Here is a 23,150-nt window from a genome sequence, read left to right as displayed (position 1 = left end):
ATGGATGCGTAAGTTAATTGTTAGGGTACTTATAAGAAATTAATGAATGAAAGTAATAAGGAAAGAATGAAGCCAAAAGGGCAAATAAACCAACCCTTTTGAGGAACATTAGCAAATCTCTCTGTTGTCAAAAGATAAAAAAAAAGTCTTCAATCGCACGAGCATTCGCGAATTTATGACTTAACAAAAATAATTCTTCAAACGTCGGCTGACAAACTTTCGGAAAAACTTGATGAGAGTTTTCAGGCAGGTGGAAAAATAACAGTCTCGGGGGGTAAAATTGGACGATTACGTAATTTGTGAAAGATTTGCCCTAAATTGTAAATTCTGAAAGATTATTATATAGTTCTCGTCGTCCGAAACCGCCATAAACTTGATTCTGAACTAGGGTTATACAATCGTCAGCGTACGAAACGCAGACTTTTCTTACATTTACATGAAAAGGGATCTAAACCCTAAATTTGGGGATTTTACACAGAATGACATTATTATTCAAAACTAAGGAACCTGATTATTATGTAATCTAATAATATTCAACAAAGATATTCGATTGGTGACCAGCGCAGGACTATTTCGAGTCGAGAATTAATCGGCTTCTGCGCTAGTTATTTTTTTAGATGATTTTCAATCACTTTCGATCATTCCTTCAGCCAGGTGGAAGAGGTTAAGGGGCCTGGTAGGAATATTTCTTTTAATCTCATACAAACCTAGCTTGGCCGGGCTGCTTTCAAGGTTGATATTGAGGGTTGAAAGGTTTTACCAAGAAAGTGTTTTATCCAAATGAAAACATGTGAATAACGGGAGAGACAAGAAAGACGAATACAGACGAAGGAAATAAGTAAAAGTCATTATGCGTGATACAAAAGTAATTAAGTAATAACATGTAAATCATAGGCCAGCGCATAGATAAGAATCAGGCAACCTTCTTGTCAACAAAAAATGCGAATATCAATGAATTACTTTAATACCGATATTGCTTTATGATTTAATCAACTTTGTGTCGAAGAAAGTCGTCTGAGAAACTGAGATCTCTGGAGATCATTCACACAAGTCGAATGGTATTCTTCGCAAAAACAGAAGGCGAATTGATATAACAATATCGAAGGATCGCACAAACTTATATAAAGTGGAATAAAATCATGCGTCTCAAGTTCCAATGGATCTATGGTATTGCAATGATGTCTTTGAATAAAAATTAAATAGATAAATAAAATGTAATGAAACCTAAACATTTCGAACTGTATCTCGCATGTATTTCTTAGATGTCATATGGCTTTATACATAACTTTTTACCAGACACACGCTATTTCATAATTTAATCTTTATTCATTTTTCTTGTTTTCAATCTCATACCCGAAAGCATTTCAGTGATAATGAAAAAAGACGATAGTAACGATTTAAAAATGAGGATTTAAAAAGGAAAAGAAATCGCCCTGGCTGCGTTAAAAATGTCCCTAATTGAAAATTCACTTTTCATGTTCTCGATTTATCCCTTTTTTTCTGACTTTTTTTTATTTTTTTTTTATTTTTTTGTCTTCAAACCGAGTGAATTTCCGAAGCCGTACTCCGAAAAAAAATATAGTTTGGAAATTAGAAATGATGTATATACACGTCTGTCTGACAGGAATAGGAAGTAGGTGGAGGAGGAGGAAGAGGAGGAGAAGAAGGAGGGGGAGAAGGAGGAGGAGGCATTTACGCACAGAATCACGAACGGCGAAGAAAATAAGGGCAAAACATTACCTTTGCCATCAACGTCTGTCGCGGTCGTGAACGCCCGTAAGTTTATGGACAAAAATAAGAAAGATAAAAAAAACTGCTCCATATTACTTCCCCATAATTTACCCCCGACGAATCTAGGTTTTCACCTCTCTCTCTCTCTCCTCTCTCTCTCTCTCTCTCTCTCTCTCTCAATCCGTAAACTTTTTCTCTCACTCTCTCTTTCCTTTCCTCCCCGGATGCATCAAACTTATTCTTGCGGGAGGCTTCCTGTCATTTGTCACGGTTAAATCAGGGTTCGTGTCTGATGCAGACGACGAAATTAGGCTCGAACCCACGACGGACGGAGAAGTTTTGGGCCTTCTTGACTGCCAGCCTCGCCTCCCCCCCCACCCGCGCCCCGGCTCCCATCCCGAAAAAAACACAAAACAAAAAAACAATCAGAATAAGATTTAAGAAGTGAAAGGGGAAAAAAAGATAAAAGTTTCGATTCGTGTGGCGCGAAAATTTCGCGCGCGCAAAGAATGCTCTGATGATGAATCGAGTTACGGAGTCGCTCAGAATATGACACCGACTGCATTTGTGGGTTATTCACCGATAGGAATTTGATATACTTGATATCCTGTGAATAAAACTAAGGGGATCTGATAAGGGCGATGCGTCATTGGACCATTAAGGCTGAATTGAGTCGAGGGTGATATATATATGAGCGGCGATTAGTTCTCGCAAGATTCAGAAATGATGAAATCTGTTGGTGTCTTTTTTTTCTGCGGAAGATAAATTGGATAAGGAAATAACAGTAAGGTTCCTATGTTCGCTCACAGAGATTTGTGTTGAGGTGATTAATGTCCTTTACAGACCCCCTGCTCTTAAATGTATATCAGTTTGGATTGAATATTGATTTATATATAGATTATATATATACATATATATATATATATTATATATATATATTTAATATATACATAATGTATATTGAAATATACCATATATATATACATATATATATATAAAGTATAAAAGATTTTACTATTATATTATATATATATATATATATATAGATACATATATAAATTATATATATATATATATATGTATATATATGTATATAATATATATATACTATGTATATATGTAGTATATATATAGAAAGAGATAGAGAGCAAGAGAGACAAAACCACTTATGCAAACATTCTCTAAATAACGAAGCATATAATCATAACTCTCACTTGAACCCTAATTTGTACAATGCAATCAGACTAGCCTCTAATCGAGTCTTCCCCTTCGTCGATGCGAAATCCAGAAGCAAGCGATCTCTCAAGAAGAGAATAAGAAGAAGAAGAAGAAATCTCCCAATATGTTTATGTGGCCATTCCCTTTATCAGCTAAGACAGGTACTTAGAGATAAGTTCGACCATAACAATAAGCATTAAGGAGAATCACGCGTCAGGGGAGAAGGGTCTGCGGAGGAGTGGGGAACCTTCTGCTGGATCCGCCCTGGAGGATTCCAGATTCCTTCGTCGTCGGGAGGTAGGGGTGGCGGGGTGTTAGGGGGAAGGGGTGGGCTTAAGACTGAAGAGATATCTTCAGAGGCTGAATCTGGTTTGAGAAAGAAATATGAGGTTTTCATTGTTTGCTCCAATTATTTTGTGCCTTTCCAGTGCGCAAGTTTGTCTTACCGTAACCATTTGCTAATATCATAACGATATATATATATATATATATATATATATATATATATCTATATATATATATATATATATTTGAATATGTTTATATATGTTTGTATATATACACGATATGAAATGATCTTGACAACCTCGGCAATTTCAACGTTTAAGACTTTAAAAACATATCTTAAATTGACGCGTTTTCCACGTCGGAATCTTCGTCGAGGCTTTCTGAAAAATTAAGATAGCCTTTGCACGCTAAGATAGGTATGTCATAAGATAGTTTCGCCTGATCTCTCTCTCTCTCTCTCTCTCTCTCTCTCTCTCTCTCTCTCTCTCTCTCTCTCTCTCTCTCATTGTAAGATAGTTTCGCCTGAATGTGGAATTAAGACAACCCTTCAGGAATTCTTGAAACCGCAGTATGCTCTCTCTCTCTCTCTCTCTCTCTCTCTCTCTCAATCTCTCTTCTCGTCTCTCTCTCCTCATTCTCTCTCTCTCTTCTCTCTCTCTCTCTCTCTCTCTCTCTGGGTGTGTATGTATATGTGTGTGTCTCATTCTCATTATCAATTGTCATTAATTAAGCTTCTTTCGCTTTCACGATCAATTGGCAGCGTTTCTTAGCGAACTTTGGGGAAGTTCATTTGCCTTGCTTCCTGTCGGCGGGGGTCGGGGGGGGGGGGGGGGGGGGGGGGGGGGGGGGGGGGGGGGGGGGGGGGTGTCGGTGGGTGGTTAGGGAGAGGGTCGGTCGTTCGCTTATATATTTTCAATTCGTTTGTGAGAGAGGTAATCATTCCCTCGACTGGGGAAAGCTAATGTACCAAACTTCTTCTTCTTCTCCTTCTTTCTTTCTTAATTGGAGACGGTCATTCCTTTTTTTTTTTTACTTTCGGGACTTTTTTTTTATTCCGATGATGAGGAGGATGCTAATTGTCCGTGTTTTTCTTTCTTTCGTTCCTTTAGTTTCCTTCTTCTTTCTTGTTCTTGTAATTGTTGTTGTTCTTTTTCTTCTCAATTATAGTTTTTATAATACATTTGCCTTCTAGCAACGGAGAATCCAAGTTTTCCTCTTTTCTTTATGGTTATTTATTCTTTGTCTTTCGTTCTCCCTCTCTATCCTTTTTTTTCTAATTTATCAGCATTATTCCACTACTAATCAAATTTTTCCTTCCTTTTATCGGAAATTATCTATATCCGCCTTATTTTCAGTCACAGCGTAATTATTCCTTCCAATTTGTCATTTTTATTTTCCTACGATTACCAAAAGTGTCTTTCGTTTTCGCTTATCTTACCCGTATTGATATGTTGTGACTCGCAATACTCTCGTATTCGAAATATTGATCACAGGCCTTTAACTGAAGACAATAAAAGATATGGTAGCAAATACTTTTAATTTTATATATACCTTAATTGCCTAAGGGTTGAAATTTCGCATGTACAGCTTTTAGGGGGAGGATTGGCGGGGGGGGGGGGGGGTGGGCTTGTAGAGGCATGGGAATAGGTTGTATTTTGAAAGCTTCTCACATTTCCAGAATGATGGTATGCGTCAGTCCTACCCATTTATATTTTCAAGCAACCAAAAACAACAAACTCTCTCTCTCTCTCTCTCTCTCTCTCTCTCTCTCTCTCTCTCTCTCTCTCTCATGAGCCTGTTAGTTATTAGCATGTTTGCAGAAAGCACGTTGGAAGAAATTTTGAAGTTCTTAATGCATTTAAAATAAAACTGTAAATGCTGTATCCTTTAATAAGTCATCAATGTTCCTTCTCTCTCTCTCTCTCTCTCTCTCTCTCTCTCTCTCTCTCTCTCAAGCAGAAATTTTTTAGTTTCTGATACATTTAAAGCAAAAGCGCATTTGCAACTTGTTCACGGTCTTAGGGGGTTAGTGCCATCAGTGCCCTTCACGCGGTGCACTGTAGGCATTACTTAAGGCTATTTGCAGCATTCCTTCGGTCCCTAGCTGCAACCCCTTTCATTCCTTTTACTGCACCTCCTTTATAGTCGTTCTTCCACCTTACTTTCCACCCTTTCCTAACAATTGATTCATAGTGCAACTGCTTTGAGGTTTTCCTCCTTCTAACCTTTCTAACCTTTTCTAACCTTTCAGCACTGAATGACCTCGTAGGTTCCAACGCTCGGCCTTTGGCCTAAATTCTGTAATGAAATGAAACGATCATTGTAGCCATACCTGTCTCTGAACGCCAATGGAGGCACTGTTTCAAAATCGTGTAGAGTATAATGAATTATTCGTTATGCATATGGAACGCTTTAGTTTAACATCACGTGAAAACGGGTAAGCGAATGCAGAGTTATATTCGATCGAATGCACTATTTGCAAGCACATGCATTATTATCATCATAGCCTGCTCTGCCTATACTCTGTTTTTTTCCATCTGTCCATCCGCCTGTGGTGTTTTTGTATGGTAACACTGCGTCCCGGGCTTTAAATAGTTACGCTATGTGTAAGTTTTAGGTAAATAAAAGGGTATCTGGGTGTACATTTGCACTGAAAAGTGTTTTGATAATTTACTGTATGCTAATTACACCGTTAATATTCGAAATAGGATATTGTTATTATTGTTGAATGTAAGCTGAATGTAACTATCTAAAGCCCGGGACGCAGTGTTACCATACGCAAACACCACAGGCGGATGGACAGATGGAAAAAAAACGAGTATAGTGATCGCACTCATGCAGGGCGAAACTTGGTTTGGTTCCTGTTTCATTCGTGTTTCAGGTGTTTATTTTTTTTTTTTTTTTAAGTTTCTCTTTCTTTCGGTGTACATGTCAGAAAGATTCAAGGAGACGATCTCTCCAAATAATGGCGGAATGGTGTGATTTTCCTTTCATTCGATAGATGTATATTCGATAGATGTATATTTTAAACTATCATCCTACACAGAATATGCCATGAATTATCATCTAAAAGACTTCAATATCATTTCAGAGTCTCGTTACAACTCTATCCTTAAAAATATATGGCTTACGGCTAAGTGTGAAAACTATTTTAGCACATCCATTTTCTGTTATAACTTAAACTATCATCCTATACAGAATATACCTTAAAATCTCATCTTAAACATTTTAATATCATTACAACATCACCCTTAAAAATATATGGCTTACAACTTGACAGTTCTATGTATGAGGATACCAACCTAGTGATCCGAATTTCGATTCTCCGCTCGGCCAACGGGGACTCAGAGGAATTTATTTCTGGTGATAGAAATTCAATCCTCGATATAATGTGGTTCGGATCGCACAATAAGCTGTAGGTCCCGTTGCTACGAAACCGGTTGGTTCCTGGCCACGTAAAACATAATCTAATCCTTCGGGCCAGCCCTAGGAGAGCTGTTAATCAGCTCAGTGGTCTGGTAAAACTAAGATATACTTATGTGTGAGGATTAAAGAGCAGGAGAACACGTCGTGTAGGAAGATGTATCAAGTAATTTTGTTAGTTATACTTGTAATAAAATGGTGATAAAAAGGCTGATTGACAAATTTATTAAACAGGAGAGTACTCAGCACAATGTGGCCACATAATTTTAGAGCAAAGTGTTGCAGTGTTACCTCGAATTATACTTGACTCCGCAAGCGATATCATACCAAAGAAAACAAAGGATCATTAAAACGGTTAGAAAGAACTAAAACGTAAGTTTAACTTGTCAGGCAAAAGGTAAAAACAAAAGGTACGACAGCATCCTACCTTGTACGATCCCAGGTGATCAACAACGCATGCCAACCGAACTTCCCTCCCCGCTGGCATCGTGACGTTGCTGATGGGTTCCAGAAACACCGGCGTATCAACTGGAATGAAAAACAAATGGAAAAGATATAATATTCTTCTTATCTCTCTCTCTCTCTCTCTCTCTCTCTCTCTCTCTCTCTCTCTCTGTAAGCAATTTGGTATTGACTGAGGAGTTATTAAGCATCTTATAAATGGAAGTGTTGGAAGACCTTTAAACGGAGGATTTATATAAATATTATAAAAAGAATGTATGAATGTGCTTGTATAGTTGTGTACATATTAGAATATCCTCACACACGTACACACGAACACTTATACACATATAATATAGTATAGTATATATATATATATATATATATATATATATATATATATATATATATATATATAGATAGATAGAATGATGCTTGTATCAGTTGATGAATACCTATTAAAATCATATCCACCACCGTAACCAATTACACGAAACTTATACCCATATAATATAGTATGTATTATATATATTTATTTATATATATATATTATAATAAATAATATATGTATAATGTATGTATAGGCTCTCTCTCTCTCTCTCTCCCTATATATATATAATATATATAATATAATGATAATAATATATATAATATATATATATATATTATATTACGTATATGTGTAGGTTCTCTCTCTTTATTATATGTATGTATACATACATATACATACACGTGTGTGTGTGTGTGTGCGTTTACAAATAAATTATATGCACGTTAATACGAATACAGAAAATCCTAAAAAATAAAAGTCTTTGGCAAGTTGGATCACTTCTCAGTTTACACACAAAAAAAAGTCAATGGATGAATTAAACCAAAAGGAACAATTCCAACAGAGGAGACTTTACAACGGGGAAGAAGAAGAAGCAAACGACCTCTGTTGACGAAAACGGCCGGTGTCACCATTAGCATACTGAGTGGCAGCCTCTTTAAAGGGATACGTGGTGGGCCACATGCCGTTTCCTGCCGGCTTATCACATAGTATTTCTGCGCTAATTGTGTCGTTTTCTGTATATATAATATATTATATATATATATATATAATATATATATATATATATATATAGATATATTTATATAATATATATCTATATTATATGAAGAGTGATGTGTTCAATGACCAACATATATATATATATATATATATATATATATTATATATATATAATATATATATATATATATATATATATACATATACTATATATATATGTATATATGTGTGTGTGTATACATATACATACATATACATATACTATATATATATCATATATATACATATATATATATATATATATATATATATATATATATATATATATATATATATATATATATATATATATATATGTATATTGTTATAAATAGATTCCACATATACTATATAAACTTTTAGGGCACAGTTTTTCTCTTATACAATTTTCATTAAAAAGCAATTGCCTTAGTGGCATCAGTAAGTTTCTTGCAGGTACATATTTAAGGCATTGTTATTAGCCCGGACAAGAATGATATCTTCGAGATTACGTCATGAAATGACAGAATATTTCAATATTAATTCTGATCGTGGAATGTTAAGAAATGCGAATGGACTTTTTTGCCTTATAAACACTGAACTGTACAACGTGTTTACTTTTTCAAAGTCTTATATGATAATAGGTTAAGAGAGATCTCAGAAGAAAGCTTTATATACAGACGAATGTATTCTCAATGGATATCATTTTCTGTGCACAGATGAGGCTGTCGGCAAAAGTGCTTTGTAAGGGATAGAGAATAAAGGGGTTTAACAGAGGAGATACCAGGATGATAAGGGAGAGAACAAAGGTGGTGGACAGAATACATGGAATGGAAAAAATAGATACGTCTTTAGAGACACCATGAAGAAAAAGGGTAGAGATGGAACAGTGTATCATGCAATAGTGACGGATGAAAATGTGATAATATTGATTTTCAAGTTAATGATGAGATATAGCCAAGATTGGTACCTCACCCCACGTTTAAATTTTGCGATATGCAAACACGTATCATCAAACACGAAAGAACACCGTACCAAACGCCCCAGAACATATAAACAAATAACAACAAACAAAAGAAAGCTCGAACGGTCACTTCCGGCAGCGTTTCGGTCCTCCTAAAAAAAAAATAAAAAATAAAAACGGATCCCGAGCGAGAAAAGGTTTTAGAAAAAAAAAAGATGGTCAATCTGAGAGGCTAAATAGACATCGGCATCGTCTTTCGCTTTAGTGACCCCTGAGTGAGGATGAATGAAGAGAGAGAGAGAGAGAGAGAGAGAGAGAGAGAGAGAGAGAGAAGGTCCTCAGTATCATTCATTCCGAGTAGCAACTTTCAAGTAATTACTTCTATTGTCCCTCGATTTTTTTTTTTTTCGGAGCAAGGAGGGGTGGGGGGTGTTCTCGAATGGGTTACGGGGTTGCGGGGGAGGGGTAGGGGAGGGGGCGCCGGATAGGGGAAGGCTTCCTGCTCCCATTCGGTAGTTTTCACCATAGACGGAAAGACTAAGGAAGATTTTTTCCCCTCATTTTTTTTACAATATTTTTTCTTATCCTTTTCGTTCCATCTTCTGTTCTTTTTTTTTTCTTTATTTTATCACTCTGCTTTCTTCGCTTTAGACATTTCTGGACATTTTGCTTGATTTTAATATTTTTCAGTGGTATTTTTTTTTCTTAGTTACCTCTCTACTTGTTTATTGGGCATAATTTAGTACTTTTTCATATTTTTAAAATTTCTACAAACTTGAAAAAACATGAAATAATAATAATGATAATTACACCAATAATACCATTAACGTTTTCTAACTTTCGAGTATCACAGAGATAAACGAAAAGCACAGGCAAATATCGGGTGAATGGATAGAGGAATAAGTAATGACAGATAAAAACAAATTATCTAAAAACCACTAAAAGAGGAGATAAGCAGTTGTAAGTCGACCAAAAATAACATTAAGAGAAAGAGAAGTTTTTATGAATTCATTACAAATATATATATATATATATATATATATATACGTATATACATATATATATATATATATATATATATATATATATACACATACATATACATGTATATCTATATATTACGTTGCATTTCTTATAATAAGTTTTTATACACCCACTTATGATTCAGATTGAATAAATAACATTCCACTAATATATTCTAATTCATTTTCTTAGTCCTTTGAAAAAAGTAAATCATTCCTGTCATCTGAGAAAGATTAACTGTGTAATCCATATTTTGCATTACAATACCCTCGAACAAAAAGATTAAATGAAATCCTTCATTAAAAAAAAAGATGTCAAATAGAAGCAAACGCTGAGAATTATAGAACGTTACGTTTTAATATTGTTTTTTATTTTATTGTTTAGTGGGTGTCATTTGTTAACTAATGTGCCATCGGCAGAAATGTCAGATATAGGGATAAATATAATGAGGAAAACAAGATCAGTGATTTGACATTCAAATATCAATGGAAACAAGCAATTATCAAGACTTTATCTTTAACGAATGATAAATTTGTAAACGTAATAAACAAATGTAAAATGGAAATAGAAAGAAATAATTTTTAGTAATCAAATATCACTGAAATAAAACCCATTACTGTACAAAACGAAAATCAAAATAGAATTGTAAAAAGGACACAAAACCTGTGAATTATGAATCGAATATCAAATGATACTTGAATATTAATGTATCATCAAAGGACTCCATCACAAAACATTAGTAAATAAAATTGTGATCGTGTCAGGATTCCCGCATTTTCCCGTCATTCCAGTTTCACGTTTATTAGGTGTTTTCCGAATATCATTCCTGCGGTTCTCCAGTTGTATGTTTTATTTACAAGCGTATGAAATAAAATAAACAGAGTTTTAACTTTCTAAGTCATTCTAAAATAGGATTAGTATGTATATGTGTGTTTTTGTAAATAAACACCTTTTGCTTTTCACTGTGCTATTGTTAAAACTAATATTGTAGGCTATACTGAAGGGTATTTGTAGCGTCCCCTCGACCCATAACAGCACGGTCTTTAAACCTTTTGCTTTATATACCATTCCTGCTTCATTTGTTCAGTCTTGCTGTCCAACATCTCAAGCTATCACTTCCTGTGCAAATGCGGGGTCTCCCCCTACCCCCACTTTTAGATTTCTGTACCTCACCTCCTTCAATTTCTGGATCGCTTTATCTTGCTGTCCAGCCACTCCAATCCCTTTTTTTCGCTTATTTTCTTGGGCGTTGAATGGCTGAAGGTACCCCAGTGCTTGGCCCGGTTTCTCAGCCTAATTTTCATTTCCTAAACCGACCAACTAAGACTAATATTCTATATTTTCGTTTCGTGCTTTTATATACTTCATTTCGTCCTCTTTGAAGTTATATGAAAAAACTAAATTTTGTACTTTTGTAACCATATTTTCTATCATAACCTATTCCCATGGCACCCTTCACCTCCCCCCACCACACACGCATATATTATATATATATATATATATATATATATATATATATATATATATATATATATATATATATATATATATTTGTATGTATGCATGTATATGCGTGTGCTTGTATGTAATTGTGTAAGTGTACAGACAATATGTATGTAGGGAGTTGTACAAGGACAAGCATACGAATACGTAAAAATGTACGCACAATAACATACACACATACACACGCACACGAAGAAGACTTACGCACCCTGCATAAACAGGTCCCGTTCTAAAGCTTCAGCGGAATCATTTCTGGTCTGATATTGGTCTGGCGTTACAATGATGAACGAAGCCAAGGAAATAAAGAAGGTATTCGCTTAAGTTGATTGGATATGGAAAAATAGAATCTCCAAGAAATATGCACCTTTCCTTTATTCTTTACTTTTATTCTGCGTAGGTGAGAGGGAGAGAGAATGTAATGTTATACCGCTGGTAAAATAGATGGAGAGGCAGATTAATTTTGCATCGTTGGTAAAATATTTGGAATGATTTTATACGCAGCTGTTTATAAAATAAAACTGACAAAGATCCATGAGTGTGTCTCATGTACTAGACGATTTTATAACAATACTATTAATATTTCATCATTTCCTTATTTTATTTTACTAATATACTGATGCACATAATAGTCACGCCACCCGATGTACGAGTTTCCTTTAAACATATCACGTAAGGTTAAGTTACGAAAGTGAATGTTAGGTATTATCTGAATATGCAAATAATCAGCCTCCGATAAACACTTTACCTGAGAGACATCAATTATCTATATATCTATACTCGCCTTTTTAAAGCTGATATAAAGCCATGGCTATAGAGTTACACATGAACACGAGTGTGAGAAGATCGGTGGTGGAGGTCCCTTCATTCGAATTTCAATGAGAGAGAGAGAGAGAGAGAGAGAGAGAGAGAGAGAGAGAGAGAGGGGGGGGGGGAGGAGAATTTAACGCTACTTTCCAATCAATAGGTGGGTAAATTATAATTCATTTGAATATACATTGTTACCTTTATAACTTTGGCCGAGATGGTAATAGAGAGAGAGAGAGAGAGAGAGCGAGAACGAACGAGCATGATAGAGAGAGAGAGAGAGAGAGAGAGAGAGTCATATCACAGATGTGAATCCAAATAGTTACTAATCACTTGAAGCAGCTGTAATTGCAAAACTTCTCCGTCCTCAAATGCCTCTCCAATTCCGCAGCATTAATGAATTCCTAGGAGATAGCTTGACAGAACTGCTGGATGGATTGTTCTTTTTAATTACCATGATTTATCTGAGTCTATCTATTCATTTATCTGTCTGTCTATCTGTCAATACACTCACACACACACAAATATATATATATATATATATATATATATATATATATATATATATATACATATATGTATGTATGTATGTATGTATGTATGTATATATGTATGTATGTATATATATATATGATATATATATATATATATATATATACTATATATATATAATATATATATATATATATATATATATATATATATATATATATATATATATATACTATATATATATATATATATATATATATATATATATAGAGAGAGAGAGAGAGAGAGAGAGAGAGAGAGAGAGAGAGAGAGTCTAAACGTATTTGAACGAAAGACATGATTTGATTCAGCCAATAACGGTTGATAGAAAAAAAAATCTTCGGTATTGACTAACTCCCATCGCCACTCCACCGTTTTATACATTTACACAAAAGGCCCATCAGCAATGCATTAATCCCCTTACACATGAGGCACTACGCTCTTGTAAATACCGCCAGCCTGATTCTTCTATAATAGCAAATCCAGGCAGATTTATAATTCAATCTACTGCTTAATTCCAAGGTAAAATGTAGTGATTTCTGTTGTCACCAGGTCATGAAGCCTATTCGCCATAGATCGATTACCATCACAAGGGGTCCACAGCCCACTTAGTCCTTGTTAATATATATCGGCGCATTCTGATTATGTGAACGCCCATCTAAGCATGTTGCTTTTGATGTATCGAATGTTCATCTTCATGTTTCATCTTCATGTTTACTGTTTCCTTCAATTTTCATTTGATTGTGCGTTGAGTACTAATTACTTTTTTTAACTGGAGTCGCAATATGAAAGGTCATAGACAATGATTTATGATAAATGTATCATAAACTTACAATGAATTGATTATCGATCCTCTTATGTTTCTGTCGATGCTTTTTTTTTTTTTATTGAGAGTTTCATTTCTCTTGCGTTGTTTCTGAAGGAACAGCATGACTCCGGAGAGAGAGAGGAGAGCGAGAGGAAGAGGAGAGAAGAGAGAGAGAGAGAGAGAGAGAGAGAGAGACTTCGGCTAAAGGTCAGTCATCAAGTATTAACTTCGACAACTTGCTTTATTTATGAAGGCTAATTCCAGATTTAGAGTTTTGAAGATAAAAAGTTTTCCTGGCCGAAACTTTCCTCTTTTTTTTTTTTTCTTGTCGACAAATTTTTCCTTAACTCTCTCTCTCTCTCTCTCTCTCTCTCTCTCTCTCTCTCTCTCTCTCTCTCAGTTACCCGGAATTTTCTTTTCTCAGACGTTGGTTACATGTCCAAATTTAGGTTTTATTTTAATCTTATTTATTTATTTATTTATGTTATTTTTATTCAGTTATTTATTATTTTTTAATTTTATTTATTTTTAATCTTCTTTGTTTGTTTATCTCTCTGTTTATTTTAATCTTATTTATGTATTTATTTTTAACCTTATTTATTTATTTCGATAATTTTATTATTTATTTATTCATTTTTATATATTTGTTTGTATTTTCATTTGTTTATTTTTATTTATTTTTATATATTTATTATATATATATATATATATATATATATAAATATATATATATATATATTGTTAATCATCATGTAAACATATTATCAGTTATATCAATTTATTGTTAATGATATAAATTTCTCTATTTGTCGTAATTGGCCAGCGACTTACAACCTCATCCCGACGGAAAAATGAGAGAGAGAGAGAGAGAGAGAGAGAGAGAGAGAGAGAGAGAGAGAGAGAGAGAGAGAGAGAGAGAGGACAATTTGATAGACAGACAATCCAGCAAGAGAGAGAATAATCTGATAAGCCGATATTAGTCCAACAAGAGAGAGAGAGAGCGAGAGACAGAGATGAGAGAGGAGAGATGACACCAGAGACCGAGAGAGGAGAGAGAGACCTTACTTACCTTACAGACCTTACATCTTGTTCGGGTTGCCCAGGTCCCATCAGTGTGAGGCACTCTAATGTCTACCAGAGAGTTGCTAGTACATCTTCCGGTATATTTTGCATCTTCCAATCTTGGATGGTCTGGGATGCAGTTTAGATATTTGTCGAGCTTATTCTTAAACACATCTACGCTCACTCCTGATATATTCCTCAGATGAGCTGGCAACGCATTGAATAGACGCTGCATTATCGATGCTGGTGCGTAGTGGATTAATGTCCTGTGTGCTTTTCCTTATTTTTCCTGGTTTTTATAGTTTTGGGCACTATTAATCTACCTCTGCTTGCTCTTTCTGATATTTTTAGTTCCATGATATTTTCTGCTATTCCTTCTATCTGTTTCCATGCCTGAATTATCATGTAGCGTTCTTCTTCTCCTTTCTAGACTATATAATTTTAAGAATTGTAGTCTTTCCCAGTAGTCTAGGTCCTTAACTTCTTCTATTCTAGCTGTAAAGGACCTTTGTTCACTCTCATTTTTTGCTTTTTTTTTTTGGGCTAACTAATCCTTTTGATAGTGTGGGTACCATATCATATTGCAATATTCAAGTGGACTACGAACATATGTTTTATAAAGCATAATCATGTGTTCAGCTTTTCTGTTTTTTGAATGTGCCGTAACAACATTCCCCATTTTTGCTTTACATTTTGCCAACAGAGTTGCTATTTGATCATTGCATAACATGTTTCCTATTCATCATCACACCAAGGTCTTTAACTGCTTCCTTATTTGTGATGGTCTCATTATTAGTCCCTTATATGCCAATATAGCTTTCTTTCTCTGTCTCCATATTTATTGATTCAAATTTATCAGAGTTAAATACCATCCTATTTACCCTCTGCCCAATCATATACTTTGTTAAGGTCTCTTTGTAGAGCGTTCCTATCTTCATCACAAGAAGTATTTCTTCTACTTATTCTTGTGTCATCTGCGAAAACTAACTCACTACTGAAATCCTTCACATTATTGTCTATGTCTTCAATCATAAAATAACAAACAGTATTGCAGCTAACACCGTACCTTGCGGCACACCGGATATTACCTGACTTCATCCGATTTCTCGTCGTTTGCAATAACTATCTGTTTTCTGTTGTGTAAAAATTCTTTAACCATCTTCCTACTTTATCCACGATAGGTTGGGTAATTTTCTCGCTAATATTATGGTCTACTTTATCAAAAGCTTTTGCAAAGTCTAAATAAACCACATCTGTTTCATTTCCGCTTTTCATATTTTTGAATATGTTTCTCACGGTGGACTAACAGTTGGGTTTGTGTACTTTTTCCGGGTACGAAACCATGTTGTCCTTTATTAAACAAATATTTTTATTAAATGTTTCATAATATTTTTCTTCATTACCCTTTCATACACTTTCATAATATGTGATGTTAGACTCACAGGCCTATAATTACTTGCCTCTAGTCTTGATCCACTTTTGAAAGTAGGGGTAATATATGCTAATTTGTGCTCATCATAAATCTTGCCTGTATCTACACTTTGTCTTAATAATATTGCAAGTGGCTTTGCGATAGAATGAACTACTTTCTTTAACAAAATAGCAGGAATTCCATCAGGCCCTGCAGCAGCTCCATTTTTTTAATTTCATTAATAGCCTGCACAATAATCAGCTTCATTAATATCTATGTCAGCTAAATATTCACTATTTTCATCCCTTACTTCTATATCATTATACTTCATTATCTATTCTAGGGGTGAATTCTCTCTATCGTTCTGCCAGTATGTTGCAAATTTCCTTTTTTTCATTCGTTAATCTCCTTCAATTCTCAGAGGGCCTATTTCTATTCTTTCTTTTATTCATCTCTTCGCATATGAGTATAATAGCTTGGGGTTTTTGCTTGATATTTAATAGGGTTTTTTCTTCCAAGTCCCGTTTTTCATTTTCTTTTGATTGTATAATCTTTTTGTTGTTCTGCATTTTCTATCTTACTTTTTTAGTTCTATAACTTTCCATGCATTTTTTTCTTTTGCAAGACCTTTTTTTCCACTTTTCTGATTTTTCTGGAACAAGATCCTTCTGTCTCTTGGTATGCATGAATGATGTTTACTTTTCTTCTTCGGTATATATTTTTCCACATACTTTTCTCCAATATTTATATAATATCTCCGTATTCACCCTTATGTCATCATTACGAAAATGTTATCCCAATCTTGTTTAATTCTTCATTAATTTCTGACCATTTTATATTTTTACTGTAGAAGTTGTATTTTCCATATCCTTCCCACATTTTCATTTCTGCTTATCTCTATTTTCACTTGCTTTGGAATGAACTGTTAATCTATGACATTATGGTCTGAAAAGATATTCGCCATTAGAAACTATTATTTCTTTAACATAATTCATCTCGTTCACAAATACTAGGTCTAAAGTATTTTCCTTTCTTTGTTGGCAGGTGATTTATTTGTTGAATGTTGTATTCTAGTAGCATATCTAATAGCTTTTCAAATTGCCTCTTATCTTATGCACTACTATTACTCTCTTTTTTATATGTATAAGTACAACCACAATCTCCTATTCGTTCTTTCCATTCTACGAAAGGAAAGTTGAAGTCACCAGATAGGAGAATAGTCCAGTCCTTGTGATTTCTACATATATCATCCAATTTTTCAATTATTAAGTCAAACTCTTTAGTATTAGAGGTCTATATATTACTATGTTCATCAATTTTTCAGATTCAAATTCTACCGCTATTAGTTCACATTCTGAGTTACTATATTTCTATATATTTTTCTTGTTTTTTGTCTTTCCCATATATTGCGGTTCCCCCTTGATTCCTATTTTTTCTATCTGATCTATAAGTTTGGAACCCTTTTTTTTTTTATTTGATCATCATTCCCAGTCTCTTGGGAATACCAGGTTTCACTTATATTCATTATATCTATTTTCTTTTCATTTTGGGTTAGTTCTTCTAAGTACTCTATTCTTTTTGAGTTACTCGTAACTAAACCCTGCGCATTCATCACTATGATGGTTTGCGTGTTTTTCTCCTTCATTTAATACTGGTAGTAATAAGGATTTTCCCATGTCTCTTTCCTGTTCTGGTATGTTGTTCTTTTTTTCATTTCCAGAAATTCTGACATTAAAAAATCCAACTTTTCCATAATATTTGATCTTTCCTTCATCATAATTATTCATTTTGTGTCTGAATCTGCAACTCTCCGTTTCTGCAATATCCTCTTGCATAATAAATACAGTTTATTAATCTCTTGAGTAGAATTTCGGAGCTGATGCTTTGAAACAAATTTTTTGCTGACACCTATGCATATCTCATTGGTGTGTTTGCTTTTCTCTTTTACCTGATATTCTTGATTTCTCTCTTTATTTGTTTTCTTTCTTATTTTGGGATTTTATTAACTTGGTTGGTGTTATTTATTTGATTATGATTCATGGCTACAGGGTGCATATATTTGCATTTTTTGTCGAACTTACATCCTTTTCCTTCTTTTAGGTTTTTTTTTACAATATTTTTGGATGCAGATCCTCTGCAATCATCCCCATATCCATCTAAGTATGCACATTTACCATATATTTCATAGTTTGACATATCTTAGGATGTTTTGTAGTAACATCTTTCTCCAAATCTGCAATTCCCTCTTTTCAAAAGGTAAAAAAAGGTTGCAGATTTTGTCTCTTTGTCTATTTTTCCTCTTTCCCGTCATTGTATAGATATGGGTAGAGCCTCTTCGGGATTTGCTTTTCTGTTGTCATATCGTAATTTATTTCTTCGTAGGTATGCTGCTTTATTGCCTCATATGTAGTATCAATGAGTATCTCTGCATCCATACTTTTATCTTGTTCTTTGTTTTCCTTATTTTTTTCTGTCATTTTCATTTTTGTTTACTTCTCTTCCGTTTTCCTCTTCTTCTTTTTCTTCTTCTTCTTCCTCTTCCTCTTCTTCTTCATCCTCAACTATTTGTACATTCAATCTTGATTTAATAAACATTGTCTATCCATGATAGACATGTTGAACAAAAAATCTTGTATCTTTTCTCAAATCTTGTATTAACCTCAGCACACGTGGATGGGTCGGAATGTTGCATGCAGCACATTTTCTGATTAGGTTTTGTGGATTGACTATGCTATACCAAACCTTACACAGTTTTTGCATGCTTTTGGCATTCTTTTTTCCTAATTGCATCAATTAGGATATTCACAAGATTCACCTTATTCATTTTCTTTGTCGGAATATGTTGGTTTATGTATATTTTCTTTATGAGTCTCTTGACCACTTGGATTTTATTTGGAACTTCTTCAATTATTTTCAAGATGTTTTCATTAGATTTGTTCCAGTTTGAAGGATTATATCTTCTAATATATCTATGAATGCTTTTGTATCTTTTTGGTTAGGACTGTTGCTGATTTCATAGATGAGAAATGCCAGTTCCCTTCCTGACCTACCTCATCGTATTGCGAATCTGCTAGACACGCCAAATTACGCCACCTCCCTCTTCCCGCAGTTGGAACTTACTGCCATCTTGTTCTGATTTATAGTATTACACTTGATAAACTAACTTAGAAGACGCTTTATCCTACTATCACACTAATCTTATCACCGATAGTTCACGAACACTTCTAGATATTTCTCAAATTCTAGTCGTATGTTAAACTTGTTGATATCTGTTGATTAATCTGACTTCACGCGGGTACGACTCACCAAGCAAGATGGCCACTTACGGGAGAGAGAGTGAGAGAGAGAGATCTATCACCCGCCTGGTACTGTCAGAATTGGCTCATGTTTATTTAAGGGCTAATGACATTGGCGATTTCGAGCCAATGGTAAAGTAAGCCTGGTGTTAATGATATAGGAGGTTCGAGTGTTATGTTATTGAAACGGTTATTCTGACAATGCGTTTGAGAGTGATAAATTGTTGGTGATTTTAAAAACTGTCTCTCTCTCTCTCTCTCTCTCTCTCTCTCTCTCTTCTCATCTCTCTCTCTTCTCTCGTTCTCTCTCTCTCCCTCTCTCTCTTGCTCTACGAACTTTATTTTTACCTTTTCTCTTTCCTCCTTCGTTGATTACTGATCAAATTTATACTCCCTTTCCCTTTTTCCCCCCCTTTTCTTGCTGGGTTATTTGGCTTTCAAATAGGTCTCTCTCTCTCTCTCTCTCTCTCTCTCTCTCTCTCTCTCACTTTCTGTTTCTTTTTCTCTTGCAGGATTATCTGGCTATCAGATAGTCCTCTCTCTCTCTCTCTCTCTCTCTCTCTCTCTCTCTCTCTCTCTCTCTCTCTCTCTCTCAGTAAAAATATAAAATGGTCAGAAATTAATGAAGAATTAAACAAAGATTGGGATAACATTTTCGTAAGTGATGACATAAGGGTAATACGGAGATATATAAATATTGGAGATAATGTGGAAAAATATATACCGAAGAAGAAAAGTAAACATCATTCATGCATACCAAGAGACAGAAGAATCTTGTTCCAGAAATCAGAAAGTGGAAAAAAGGTCTTGCAAAGAAAAAAATGCATGGAAAGTTATAGAACTAAAAAGTAAGATAGAAAATGCAGAACAAAAGATTATACAATCAAAAGAAATGAAAAAGGGCGGGACTTTCGGAAGAAAAAACCCTATTATATCAAAGCAAAAACCCCAAACTATTATACTCATAATGCGAAGAAGATGAATAAAAGAAGAATAGAAATAGGCCCTCTGAGAATTGAAGGAGATTAACGAATGAAAAGGAAATTTGCAACATACTGGCAGAAACGATATAAGAGAGAATTCACCCATAGAATAGATAATGAAGATAATGATATAGAAGTAAGGGATGAAAAATAGTGAATATTTAGCTGACATAGATATTAATGAAGCTGATATTGTGCAGGCTATTAATGAATTAAAAATGGAGCTGCTGCAGGGCCTGATGGAATTCCTGCTATTTTGTTAAAGAAAGTAGTTCATTCTATCGCAAAGCCACTTGCAATATTATTAAGCAAAGTGTAGATACAGGCAAGATATATGATGAGCACAAATTAGCGTATATTACCCTACTTTCAAAAAGTGGATCAAGACTAGAGGCAGTAATTATAGGCCTGTGAGTCTAACATCACATATAATGAAAGTGTATGAAAGGGTAATGAAGAAAAATATTATGAAACATTTAATAAAAAAAATAATTTGTTTAATAAAGGACAACATGGTTTCGTACCCGGAAAAAGTACACAAACCAACTTTAGTCCACGTGAAAACATATTCAAAAATATGAACAAAAAGCGGGAAATGAAACAGATGTGGTTTATTTAGAGACTTTTTGCCAAAAAAGCTTTTTGATAAAGTAGACCAAATATATTAGCGAAGAAAAATTAGAAAAACACTATCGTGGATATAAAGTAGGAAGATGGTTAAAAGAATTTTTACACAACAGAAAACAGTAGTTATTGGCAAACGACGAGAAATCGGATGAAGCCAAGGTAATATCCGGTGTGCCGCAAGGTACGGTGTTAGCTGCAATACTGTTTGTTATTATGATTTGAAGACATAGACAATAATGTAAGGATTCGGTAGTGAGTAGTTTCGCGATGACACAAGAATAAGTAGAGAAATTACTTGTGATGAAGATAGGAACGCTCTACAAAGGGACCTTAACAAAGTATATGATTGGGCAGAGGTAAATAGGATGGTATTTAACTCTGATAAATTTGAATCAATAAATTATGGAGACAGAGAAAGAAAGCTATATGCATATAAGGGACCTAATAATGAGGACCATCACAAATAAGGAAGCAGTTTAAAGACCTTGGTGTGATGATGAAGTAGGGAACATGTTTATGACAATTGGGGATCAAATAGCAACTCGTGGCAAAATGCTAAAGCAAAAATGGGAATGTTGTTACGGCACTTCAAAACAAGAAAAGCTGAACACATGATTATGCTTTATAAAACATATGTTCGTAGTCCACTTGAATATTGCAATATGATATGGTACCCACACTATCAAAAGGATATTGCACAAATAGAGAGTGTACAAAGGTCCTTTACAGCTAGAATAGAAGAAGTTAAGGACCTAGACTACTGGGAAAGACTACAATTCTTAAAATTATATAGTCCAGAAAGGAGAAGAGAACGCTACATGATAATTCAGGCATGGAAAAACAGGATAGAAGGAATAGCAGAAAATATCATGGAACAAAAATATCAGAAAGAGCAAGCAGAGGTAGATTAATAGTGCCCAAAAATATACCAGGAAAAAATAAGGAAAGCACACAGGACATTAATCCACTACGCACCAGCATCGATAATGCAGCGTCTAGTTCAATGCGTTGCCAGCTCATCTGAGGAATATATCAGGAGTGAGCGTAGATGTGTTTTTAAGAATAAGCTCGACAAATATCTAAAACTGCATCCCAGACCATCCAAGATTGGAAGATGCAAAATATACCGGAAGATGTACTAGCAACTCTCTGGTAGACATTAGAGGTGCCTCACACTGAGGACCTGGGGCAACCCGAACGAACTGTAAGGTCTGTAAGGTAAGGTCTCTCTCTCTCTCTCTCTCTCTCTCTCCTCTCTCCTCTTTGTCTTTTAAAACTTTTATTCTCAATTCTCCTTCCTAACCACCTACGTGCTCTCTCTATTTGTCTCTACCTCCCTCTCTTTAGATGTAAAAGGAATAGCCACTCGTAAATTGCAGAGTAGAGCGGTCAGCCTTTTAGCTAAATTCAGTCGTAGCTTAGTTACCAGAGTGAGAGAGAGAGGAGAGAGAGAGAGAGAGGCGGGGAGCGGGTGGGGGCGAGGGGAGGGGGACAAGGGGAGAAGTGGAAGTGTAAGCTACACAGTGAGGAATTATTCATTTGCGGACAGACGTGCAAGCAAGCAATGAAGAAAACGAGAGAGAGAGAGAGAGAGAGAGAGAGAGAGAGAGATAATCATAAAGGAAATGCGTAGGAAATCATCATATCAGGCAAATAGACAAGTAGAATAGAGATAGAGATGTGAAAACGAAGGAAGAGAGAGAGAACGAAGGAAGAGAGAGAGAGAGAGAGAGAGAGAGAGAGGGAATCATAAAGGAAATGCGTAGGAAATCATCATATCAGGCAAATAGACAAGTAGAATAGAGATAGAGATGTGAAAACGAAGGAAGAGAGAGAGAGAGAGAGAGAGAGAGAGAGAGAGAGAGAGAGAGAGAGGAAATGGCGTAGGAAATCATCATTATCAGGACAATAGACAAGTAGAATTAGAGATAGAGATGTGAAAACAAACGATGGAAGAGAGAGAGAGAG

The 23,150-nt window shown here is 34.8% G+C and overlaps 1 pseudogene; it reads right to left on the bottom strand.

The window, feature by feature from the left end:
- Positions 1 to 23,150, bottom strand: part of LOC135225583 (lachesin-like) — a 317,204-nt pseudogene that overhangs the window by 21,023 nt on the left and 273,031 nt on the right.

This window comes from Macrobrachium nipponense, chromosome 13, assembly GCF_015104395.2.
Source record: "Macrobrachium nipponense isolate FS-2020 chromosome 13, ASM1510439v2, whole genome shotgun sequence".
Taxonomy (NCBI): domain Eukaryota; kingdom Metazoa; phylum Arthropoda; class Malacostraca; order Decapoda; family Palaemonidae; genus Macrobrachium; species Macrobrachium nipponense.
This window is presented reverse-complemented; position numbering and strand designations above follow the sequence as displayed.